Source organism: Canis lupus, chromosome 5 (assembly GCF_048164855.1).
Source record: "Canis lupus baileyi chromosome 5, mCanLup2.hap1, whole genome shotgun sequence".
Taxonomy (NCBI): domain Eukaryota; kingdom Metazoa; phylum Chordata; class Mammalia; order Carnivora; family Canidae; genus Canis; species Canis lupus.
Window position 1 is genome coordinate 71958151 of NC_132842.1, and position 11404 is coordinate 71969554.

Genomic DNA, 11404 nt, shown 5'->3' on the forward strand with positions numbered 1-11404 from the left:
CAAGCTGATGTGCAGTTTGAATCCCCGCTTCAGCCCTTGACCATTGGAAAATCCCAAACGAGTTACTTAGCCACTCAGAGGCTTGGTTTCCTCATATATAAAATGGGGAGTGACCACCTTGCTGAGCTCTTTTGAGATTCCCATGAACAAATGGGCTGCTGTAACTACCCAGCAAACGATGGCCTTGGTTATTCGTATCCTCAATGTTTAAGCGTTATTCCTACGTTACTTCTTTGCCCTGTGCCACCCTGGCTGCTTGTGCTGTGGAGAACCAGGGTGCTGAAACCAGCCCAAAAATGAGCCCTGGGGTCCTCATGAGCTTCGGGTGGCTACAGGGAGTTAAGACTTCCCGCTGAGATCAACACGCACACAGACACGCACGCACACAGACACACAATTTCTTTCCTGAGAGAAGAGGCGAGGTGTGAGAGCTCTTGCCCAATGATTACAGGCCCAGGCTCCTGCTGGGTTGCCCTGTCTGGGCATGGGACCCTGCTTGCTGGCACTGGGAGGAAGGTCCATGAAACCCCGGCAGGCAGGAGGGCCTCACTCAGCCTGAGCAGGAGGGCCTCACTCAGCCACTTCTCGTTCTTCTGGCCTCCATTCCTGCGGTAAGATGATCCATTCTGACCCCAACAGCTACAGAACCCTCTCGCACCCAGCACAGGGCCTGGCACACAGGCGACATGCAGAAGTACTCATTGAACAAATGCACAGATATGAAAATTCTGTAATTCTAGGTGTCAAAGACCATGAATTCAAAGATTTCATGCTTCAGCGATGCGAGAATCTCAACCTGCTATTACTTTTAACCCAGTGTCCCAATCTTGAATACCAACAGAGGCCAGGCAGGGAATGTGTGTGAGTGACCCCAACCAGATGTAAGTGCAAACACACACTGTGTGAGTGGGACAGGCTGGGAGGGGCTGGGGAGCCCCTTTCTGAAGCTAGCGTGGCTCAAGGTATTTTCAGGACATAACAAACCTAGATTTTTTTTTTTTTTTTACTTTTTTTTCTTCTTTCTTTCTTTCTTTTTTTTTTTTTTTTTTTGTTGTTGTTGTTGTTGTTGTTGAATACCTTCATTTTTAAAAACTACCATATTTTTTAAAGATTTATTTAGGGGCAGCCCCAGTGGCGCAGCGGTTTAGCGCCGCCTGCAGCCCAGGGCGTGATCCTGGAGACCCAGGATCGAGTCCCACGTCAGGCTCTCTGTGTGGTGCCTGCTTCTCCCTCTGCCTGTGTCTCTGCCTCTCTGTCTCTATGAATAAATAAAAAATAAAATCTTAAAAAAAATAAAGATTTATTTATTTTACAGAGAGCAGGGGGAGGGGCAGAGAGAGAGAGAGAGAGAATCTCAAGCAGACTCCTTGCTGAGCGAAGATCCCAACACAGGCTCAGTCTCACAACCCCGGGATCATGACCTGAGCCTAAATCAAGAGTCTGACACTAATCTAAGCCGCCCAGGCACCCCCAAACTGCCATATTTTTAAAAATAATGATAAGGGAAACTAGGTGTGGGGCTTATGGTACCTCTCTGGACCACCTTTGTAATTTTCTGCAGATCTAAATCTCTTTTAAAATAATTTTTTGTTGTTGTTAAAGAAAAAAATCCACTAGAGCCAAAAGAAATAGACAGAGAGCTCGATCACCCCAGTGGGCAGCTGTTTGCAAACTCTGTTCTCAATCCCAGACACTAAGGCTGCGCACACAGTCAATGCACAGGGTCTGAGCACCTGCTCCCTCGTACTTCCTGGTCCCCATGGAGGAGGAGGGACCCACGCCCAGGGGAAGGGCTGGAGAAGACCCAGGGGTCAAGGAGAATAGAGCAGAAGTGGTGTGCTGTGCTGTGCTGTGCTGTGGTAGGGTGTGGTGTGGTGTGGTGTGGTGTGGTGTGGTGTGGTGTGGTGTGGTGTGGAGCAGGGCTGTTCTAGGCAGACAGGCTACGCGGATAGGCCCACAGGTAGGAGAAACAGGAGCTCTAGTGCACTACAGGTCGGAATGTAAATTGGTTCAGCCATCATTGAAAACAGGATGGAGGGGATCCCTGGGTGGCTCAGCAGTTTAGCACCTGCCTTCGGCCCAGGGCCTGATCCTGGAGACCCCGGGATCAAATCCCACGTCGGGCTCCCTGCATGGAGCCGGCCTCTCCCTCTGCCTGTGTCTCTGTCTCTCTCTCTCTGTCTCTCATGAATGAATGAATAAATAAATAAATCTTTAAAAAAGGAAAAAGAAAACAGGATGGAGGGGCATCTGGTGGCTCAGCTGGTTAAGCATTCAACTTTTGGTTTTGGCTCAGGTCATGATCTCAGGGTCTTAAAATTGAGCCTGCCTCAGGCTCCGTGCTCAGCAGGGAGTGTGCTTCTTTCCCTTTCTCTCCCTCTGCCTCTCCTTTCTCTCTCACTCTCTCTCTCTCTCTCTTTCTCTCAAATAAGTAAATTAATCTTTTAAAAAAGAAGAAGACAGGATGGAGTTCACTCAACAACTTAACAATAGAGCTTCCCTATGACCCAGCCATTCTATCTCTGGGTGTATGTCTGAAGGAGATAAAATCACCATCTTCAAGAGCTATCTGCACCCCTAAGTTCATAGCAGCATTCTTCATAATAGCCAAGAATGAAAACTACCAAAGTGTCCATAGATGGATGAATGGTTACAGAAAATGCATTATATATATAATATATATTATATTATTATATAATATATAATATATATTATATTAAATATATATTTATATATAATAAATATTATGTAATTATATAATATAATATATATATATATATATATATCACATGGCATATAAGGAATATTATTTGGCCACAAAAAAATTTTAAAAAGGAAATCCTACCATTTGCAACAATATGGAGGAAATTGAGGACACTATGCTAAGTGAAATTAGTCAAACAAAGGCAAATTACCATATCATCTCATTAAAAACAAACAAACAAACAAAAAACCCAAACCCATCAAAACAGCAGAATTGTGGTTGCTGGGGCTTGGGAGTGCAGGAATGGGGAGATGTTGATCCAAATGTACAGGCTTCCTGTTAGAAGATGAGTAAGTTCTGGGGATCTAATGTACCACCTGGTAACTATAGTTAATTATATGTTTGAAAGTTGATAGGAGAGTAGATCTTGAATGTTCTCACTGCACAGGCAAAAAAAAAAAACAAACAAACCTGTAATTATGTGAGGCGATGGATGTGTTAACTAACCTTATTTGGTAATCATTTTGAAATATATATGATGTATCAAATCATCACATTATACTCCTTAAGCTTACACAATGTTATATGTCACTCACATCTCAATAAAACTGAGGGGTATTGGGGTAGCAGAAAGTTGAGGCCCAAGCCTATCAGGCATCCAAGTGGAGAAGCACAGCTGGCAGCTGATGTATGGACCGGGTTCAGGGGGAAGGAGCCACTTTGGGAGTCACCAGTATGTAGGTGGTGTTTCTATGGGACCGGATGGTCTCCCCTTAGGAGAAACACTGCTGGAGGGGAAGAAAGGTCGAAGCACTAGCCCTGGGTTCTCTGTTATTGAGAAGATGGGAAAGATCCAGCTGAGGAAACTAAGAAGGACCAGCCAGAGGGGTAGGAGGGGGAAGCCCAGGGTGTGTGCCCTGGAGACAAGACGGATGGGGTGGGGTAGATTTTGTCATCTTGGGACCCTCTTTTATCAGATGAGAACTAATTCTGAGATGATTCTCGGGGTCTCTGACTCCAGCAGTTCCGAGCAATGATTGGGGCCTTGCGCTTTAGACCCAGACAATTCCGGACTCTGCCCCTCTTACTAGCTATGTGACTTCTGGAAAATCACTTCCCCCCTTCAGAGCTCAGTTTCCTGATCTGTGCGGCAATAATTACTTTGCCTCACCTCATGGGCCCCACAATGTCCCCACGTGGTCCACGTCACATCAGGACAGAGGACACAGGCAGCTCTGACTCTAGCCCTGCTGACAGCCAGCTCCCCTCGCCGAGAACCCTACCCACATTAAGGGCACATCAGCCCTGAGGCTTCTTTGCTTCTTTGTTCTGGGCCTGGCTTCCCTACTGGAGTTTGGTTCTGCCCCCTTGGTTGCAGCCTGTTGTAGGCAGAACCTCTTACTGCAAGAAGCAGAATACAAATAGTGAAAGCAAAAGGCACAATGATTTGTTGGCCCCCAGAACTGGGAAATCAAGTGGGTGGAACTGGCTTCAGGCATGGCTGGAGGCAGAGGCTCAAACCATCCTCCCAGGGCTCTATCTTTTCCCTCCCTTCTCTTAGCTCTGTTTCCCTCTGTTGACACCCTCCTTAGGCTGGCTTTCTCCTCACCGTGGGGAAGATGACCACCAGCAACTCCAGGCTTATGATCCTTACAGCTTGCAAACCCAGAGAAAGAAGGCCTGTCTCCCTCCCTGAGGCCATATGTCAAATCAGAAGATGGTGTTAAAAGACAGGGGGACAAAAAAAAAAAGACAGGGGGAGAGTCCGGACAAACACCTCAGGAGTCCTCTAGATGACCTGACGCCCCTTTTCCTCATAGGCTCCTGGCAGATCAAGGGTCTGTCTCCCTGATGTGACTGTAGCCCCACTCAGATCATGAGAGTGAGGTCTGTGAGGTCAGCAAATGCAGGGTGGGGCTAGATCCAAAGGCTTAGTGGAAAATTCAAGCAAGCAGAAGTCTGCGTCTGGGCTATCCAGATGGAAGCAGAAGAGAAGGGAAGACGGCAAGGACTGGAGACCAAGACTCGACCCCTTGTCACAGTCCCCACTGTGCCCACACCCCCAAGGTCCTGTTAGAGGCTATGCCCCAGGTGTTCTCCGGGGCTCTGGACCTGGCCGGGATGCCTCCCGCAATGGGGGCAGAGTGAATAAACATGAAGGTGGATGCCTTTGAAGAACCCAAGATTGCAGAGAAAAATATTCATCAAGTAAGAAAATCACAAGAGGAGCCAATCAGCAGGACCAATCAGCAGGGAGCCCAGTGAGGAGGACCAATCAGATGTAAGATGAATTCATCTGTTCGGCCAATCACGTGTTGAGCACCACCTGCGCTCCTATTAAGAAACAGGTGGGCTGGCATTGGCAGTGCCTCCAGGTCCCAATGACCTAGGACCCAAGGACTTCCATGGGTCTCCCAGGACCTAGGACTTCCAGGGGTCCCCCCATGTCATGTGGCCCCAGCAGGGGCCACATGAAGGACAAAAGGGCCTCTCACTGGGTGGCAGCCTTTAGAGGCATGGAGAGAGGAGGACTCTTGCCCAACAATCAGTGGTGTTTTGCTACCCTGGCATCTCCAGGCTCCTAAAGATGTCAAAAGGTTGTGATTGTCCTGGGAGACGTGACAAGTGGAATCAGGTGGAATTAAATATAAGCATGCCTGGAGAGGTGGGCTGCTAAATATGTAGCCCTGGTGACAGCACCCCACTCACCAAGGGGAACTCCAGCCATTGGAGGAGAAGGTGCCCATCAGATCCTCAGGCCCACTCCCCAGTATTGGTCTCATTCAGGAGACTGGGGACCTTCAACCTCATTCATTCATTCCCTCAATCATCCCATATATTTACCCAGCATCTATTCTGCTTTGAACACCACCGGGTGTTCCCTGTCCTCACAGAGCATATAGTCTAGGGGAGGAGGGAAACATAAAGAAACAATTGAATATAATTTAAAGTCAGGATTCTTATGGTGAAGCAAGAGAATGAAACAACATGCAGGAGGAGAAAAACAAGAAGACATTATTTGGGGGCCCATGGAGGTTCCCCTGAAGAACCATTTGAACTAAGACCAGAAGCATCAGGAGCCAGGGAGGCAAAAAGGAAGGAGAATTCTCTGGTGGCAGGAACTGCCTGTGCAAAGGCCCCGAGGCAGGAAGAAACTGGTGGCATCCCAGGAGCAGAGGTCACTAGCATAGGTGGAGGGAAGCTAGAAACTGACCAAGGACCAAGTCGGGGGGACCCCGCGGCTGTGCCAAGGTCTAGTGGCTTATCCCAGGGCAGTAGGGCTCATGGGAGAGATTTAAGTGGATTGTGATGCCACTAACAAGTTAACGCTCTTTTTTTGTCTGCACTGTGCAGAGCGGACTGAGGGAGGGGCGGGACGGGAGAAGAATGTTCTAGAAGGGGGAGCATTAGGTTTGGCACTCTCTGGAGCCCCATGGACATGGGTTCAGATCCCATCTCCCACTCACCAGTGGGTACAGAGTGACCGAGGCCACCCCACGTGCGAACCCCGGGACTAGACAGATGGATGCTGCTTAATGAACTGGCCAAAAAGAAGAGCATTAGGGCAAGATGGCGAGGCACTACCTGGGGAGAATCACTCTCTCCTTCTGGGGACCAGTCACCCCAAGCCTTTTACATTTCACCTTCTCTTCTCCCACTTGAACTTGGCAGGAACTGCTGTTTCTGCACAGAGGTAACAGTAACGATTATAATCATCCCAATTCTCAGATCCTTCCTGTCAGCTGAGCTTTGGCAGCATCAGCAGCACCCCACACACTTCCCCGGAGAGAGAGGTGCTAAAGGCAGTCTTAGGGCAGGACATCCGACATCACAGGCTGTGTGACTCTCTGCAGGTCCTTTCCCATTCTGGGCTGCAGTTTCCCCATCTGCACAACACAGGTATTGAACTAGGTACTTACAGAGAAGGGAAGACTCAGTCACTTTGAGCCACAAAGTTCTGAGAATATTCAGAGAATGCATGTGTGTCTGTCCCTCTGACTTTATCCTCTTCTTTGCCCAACTCACAAAGCAACAACCACAGTGACTTCCTGCCATTCCTCAAACAAGCTATGCATATCCCAGCCTCAGGGCCTTTGCACTTGCTGTCCCCTCTTGCTTCTGCTTCTCTTTGCTCTAACTAGGTTCTTCCCTTCATTTTGTTCAGGTCTCGGCTTAGACATCCTCCAGTATCACCCACACCACCCTATCACTCTCTGGCCTTCTGAATTTGTTCCCCCTCCCCAGTTCATGTGTTGAAATCCTAACCCCAGTACCTCAGACTATGACTATATTTGGAGATTGTGCCTCCAAAGAGGTAGGAAAATTAAAATGAGGTGGTCAAGTGGCCCTAACCCAATCTGGCTGCTGCCATTTTAAGAAGAGGAGATTAGGACACAGAGAGACACCAAGGGTATGCACATAGGAAAGTCCTTTAAGGACACAGCAAGTTGGTGGTCCTCTGCAAGCCAAGGAGGGAGGCTTCAAAGAAGCCAAATCTGCCAACACTTTGATCTTGGGTTTCTAGCCCCCAGAACTGAGAAAAATTTCTGTGGCTTAAGCCACCATTGTGGTATTTTGTTATGGCAGCCTTAGCAATATGCCCACCAATCCTGCTCTCTTTTTCTGTATAGCACTTATCAGCTCTGACATGATTTACATATATATTTGTTTGTTTGTTTGTCCCCTCCTCACCCCATACACTACAACAGGAGCTCCAGGAGGTGAGGACTTAGCCTGTTCTCTTCCCCACTACATCCCCAGACCACAGGACAGCACCTGGTGCATAGCAGACCCTCAGTAAATAAAGAAGTTGGAGCCAGATATCCCCGAGTTTAAGTATCTCATCTGTAAAATGGATCTAATAATCCATGTGCCAGACTCAAAAAGGTGTATGAAGCTATGGTGAATAAGTGTAAGCAAATTGCCTAGCACGTGCCTAGCACATGGCATACACTCCAGAAACGAGACCCATAATCGTTGCTTGGCTATCTCAACAGTAGTAAGGTCATTCATTCATTGATTCCCTCCACAAACACTGACAACTCTTCTGCTGCCAGTTACTGGGGATGCAGAAATTCAGACTTGGCTTTTGACCTAGAACCACTCAAGGTTTCGCTGGGGAGTCGAACCAGGGGGTCAGTAACTAAGACCCATGGGCAGAGATACAAAGAAGCTCCATCAGGAGAGCTTCACAGAAAAAGAGATGTTGCCTGGTGCGCGCCTGGCTAATGTCCATGCTCTGCATGGCTGGCACAGGGCTCAGGACTTTGGGTCATGACTTAAGGACACTGTGAAGCCTGGGAAGGGTTTCCCATGGGGCCGGGGCGGGGGGGAGGCGGGAGAGTGAGAGGACCCAACCAGTTTTGTGCTAGTGAGGGTCACTCTGGGGCAGAGTGGTGAGTGGTCTGGAAGGGACTGGCTTGAGAACAGAGAGGCTGTTGGTGCACAGAGCTGGGGAGCTGGGGGGCTCAGCCGGAGGACCAGGGCAGGACCCAGTGGTCAGGATGGAGCCCAGGTCAGCTTCAAAGCAGCAGCCAGGCCAGTGGGCATGACATGGAAATGTCCGAGCTTTGCTATGGGTTCCTTTCCCCTGCCAGGCACAGCAGGGCTGATGGGTGGGACCCGATGGCTGTGGCATCAGAGAGCTGAGGAGGGTCGGTCAAGGCATCATTTCACAGTTCACAAAGATGTCAGGAAGGAACATTCTGTCAACCAGAACCAGGCAGAAAACCTGACAGGACTCAAGAAGTTGCCTCCCACCTGAAAGCCAAAGGGAAACGCATTTGTTTCCATGACACACTTATGTTTTCAGAAAACCACGTGATTGTTTTTGCACTGGGAAGCTGTGGATGGAAAGTTCCACCTGCCGTTCCTCCTCCGGGCACTAAACAAGAGAGGAGGCTCTTGTCCCCACTTTGCCGGTGCCTGAATTTCTACCATCGGAGCTTCCTTCCTAAGGCTTGAGGCTTCGTCCTTTATTAAAATGCAAACAACTGCACAGAAGTCATGTCTTCAACACAGACTTATTTTCATTAATTCAACAAATATTTATTGACTTCTTGGTCTAAACCAGGCAGTACCTAGAGGCTGGAAATAAAGAGATTAATTAAGACTTGTCCAGTTTTTTGCCTTTGTTAAAAAATGATTATAAAGAAGACAATTTAGGTGATACAAACTTTATTTAACACTTCATGAAGCAGGCAGTCTGTTCCCAAGGGTCTAAAGAACTGCAAAATAGGGCAGAAGGCAGGAAGCTTTATCCTATAGGATAAAGAATGAGGAATAAGGAAAAGAAAAAATAGAAAGTGAATAAGGAAGAAGAAAATGAATGTAGAGCTCAGAGTTGGCTCGGCATTTGACGCTTGGCTGACTGAACATGCTGTATTTCCAGTCAAGGAAAGCACTCACAGGCACATGAAAGTTTTCTGAGTTTCTGTTTGCTGACCTGGCACACTGGTCTGGAGCCTGAAAATTTTTCTCAACACCTTCAAGGAACTGGCAAGCTCCGTGTGTATGGGGCCCGGGCTGCGGGGTAATAGGAAGCCTGGCCGTAATGGTGCAGTGAATGATGGTGGTGGGAACCAGGTGCTTGGGAGCCCCCAGCAGAGGTGACCCATTTCATTGCTGCAAAAGGTGGAGCTTGAGCTGCAATCTGAAGGATGAAGGGCGGGTAGGGGGTGGTTGAGAATCCCAGGAGAGAGCACAGTCAGGACCCATGAACAGTGTCATGAGCCAGCATGGTGGGCTGTGGGGACTACAAGCCACTCAGGCTGGGACACAAGGCAGGATGTGACAGGTGGGACCAGAGTGGCAGGGAGGGCTTCTCATTGATTGGATGCTACTTGTCAGCTCAGGTGGCCTGTGTCACAGCGCTCTGCTGCCTCCCCAGCTTCCCCTCACCTCCTCCCACCAAGTCCACCAGACTCGCCTTCGGGGATCTGCCCTGTGCCACTCTCAGCCACGTGGGCCTGAGCAACCCACCCCCAGCTCCAAGGGTGGGACCCGATTGCCATAAGTAGTCAGCCTATGCCCATCCTTCTGGCACCTGACTGGTTCAGCTGGGTGACCCAGCTCAGGCCAGTGAAAGGCCAGCTGTTTGCCAGGGTTTCTGGGAAGGGGATCCTCCTCTTTCCTCCAACGGAGATCCCAGATATGCCTGCACATTTCTCCTGGCTCCGTGGAGGGCGGGTGTTGGAGGCCAGGGGTGAAGGCAACCTGGGGAAGAAGGCAGGGAGGAGACAACGTCAGAGAAATAGGCTCTGGGTAGACCTACCCCTCTGTTCTCAGCTGAGCCAGCAGATTCCCTTTTGCTCATCCCATTTGTTGTTACCTTCAAGTGGAAAGTTCCTCGCTGGTGCAGGGCATTCCTGGGGTAGAGCACTGGGTGGAGCCGGGAAAGGAGCAGCCAGCAGGTGCCTGGACCTGGGTGGGGTGGGGTTGTACAAACCTCTTTCCTTTGGATTCCACCTCCATGTACAGTTCCTATCATGAGGGAAGATCTTTCCCCAGGAAACATCTCCTGACCCCTAACACTGGCATGGCACCTGGATGCAAGTCCTGGTCGGGTAGCCCGGCATTAGGAGTCCTGGGTTCTAGCATAACCGAGCCCCCTGTCTGACTGTAAGACCCGCGCACCCTTTCTGGGCCTCTACTGGTGATTCATCCACCAGCCCCCGGCTGAGCAACTCAAGGGGAGGGGTGATGACCAAGCCAGCCCTGCAGGCCCAGAACCCAGGACAGGCCTGGCACAGAGCAGGTGTCAATGGGCCTGTTGACCAGTCAATGTGGGAACTGTGCCTTCCTCAACTAATCTCCCACAGTCAGGACCATGTGTGACATTAACAGGGACTAGTTGCTGTGCCTCTGTCCTCCTCAAGAGCCTCCTGAAAACCCCAGCCCCAAGTTAGCGTAGCAGGAAGAGATTTAGCATTCAGGATGCATGGTGGCAGCCTCAGCTCACACAGAATCTCTAGTGCTGTTGAAGGCTCACTATGCCACAATTATACTGCAGGGTAAGAAAAAAAAAATCCCTCCCAAAGCTCAACTCTTTGCTTTCCAACTGCAGCTAATCTGGGCAGTCATGCTCTCCTCAGTCTGCTCATCACAAGCAATGATGAAGAGCCCATGTCTGGAGATAAGACTCAAAGAATAAAATAAATCAATGGGGGGCAGCCCAGGTTTATTCCTTAAAAGCAGCAAAGCCACTGCCCTGCTGTACTGGATGGCATGGGATGCCTCTCAGAGTGTGGGACACAAGTCTGCATTCACAGGCAGGATCAGGGAAGGCAGTGGTGGAGGGACTCACCTTCTCCCATGGAGAAATGATACAACCCAAGGGCCCTTAAGGGTAAATCAAGGGCTCAAATCCTATGTATATGTGGGATGTGTGTATGCAGTGTGTGTTCTCGTGTGAGGTGTAAGAGTGGGTCACAGGTGAATGTGGGGAAGGAAAAGGAGGAAATGATGCATGATTATATGAATTCCAAGCTAAAGATTTGAACTTCACCCTGTGGGTAGTGTACCCCACCACACACACACACACACACACACACACACACTCCCCAAAGGAATTGGGCAGTGTGCCCAACAGTACAAAAAGCCATATGATAGGCATTGAGCATCCTTCCTCTGTGCCAATTTTACTCCAAAAACATGGAAAATGTCCATTATTTTGTATTTCATGTTGAAACAATCATGAAT

The 11404-nt window shown here is 49.2% G+C and overlaps 1 long non-coding RNA gene across 1 annotated transcript; it reads right to left on the minus strand.

Moving 5' to 3' along the window:
- Positions 1-2907: 2907 nt before the first annotated feature.
- On the minus strand, positions 2908-4858 carry LOC140634053 (uncharacterized). The gene is made up of 2 exons (XR_012031612.1): positions 4314-4858; positions 2908-3144 (listed from the first exon to the last, which is right to left on the minus strand). It is a non-coding gene; the product is annotated as an uncharacterized lncRNA (long non-coding RNA).
- Between the last annotated feature and the right edge of the window lie 6546 nt (positions 4859-11404).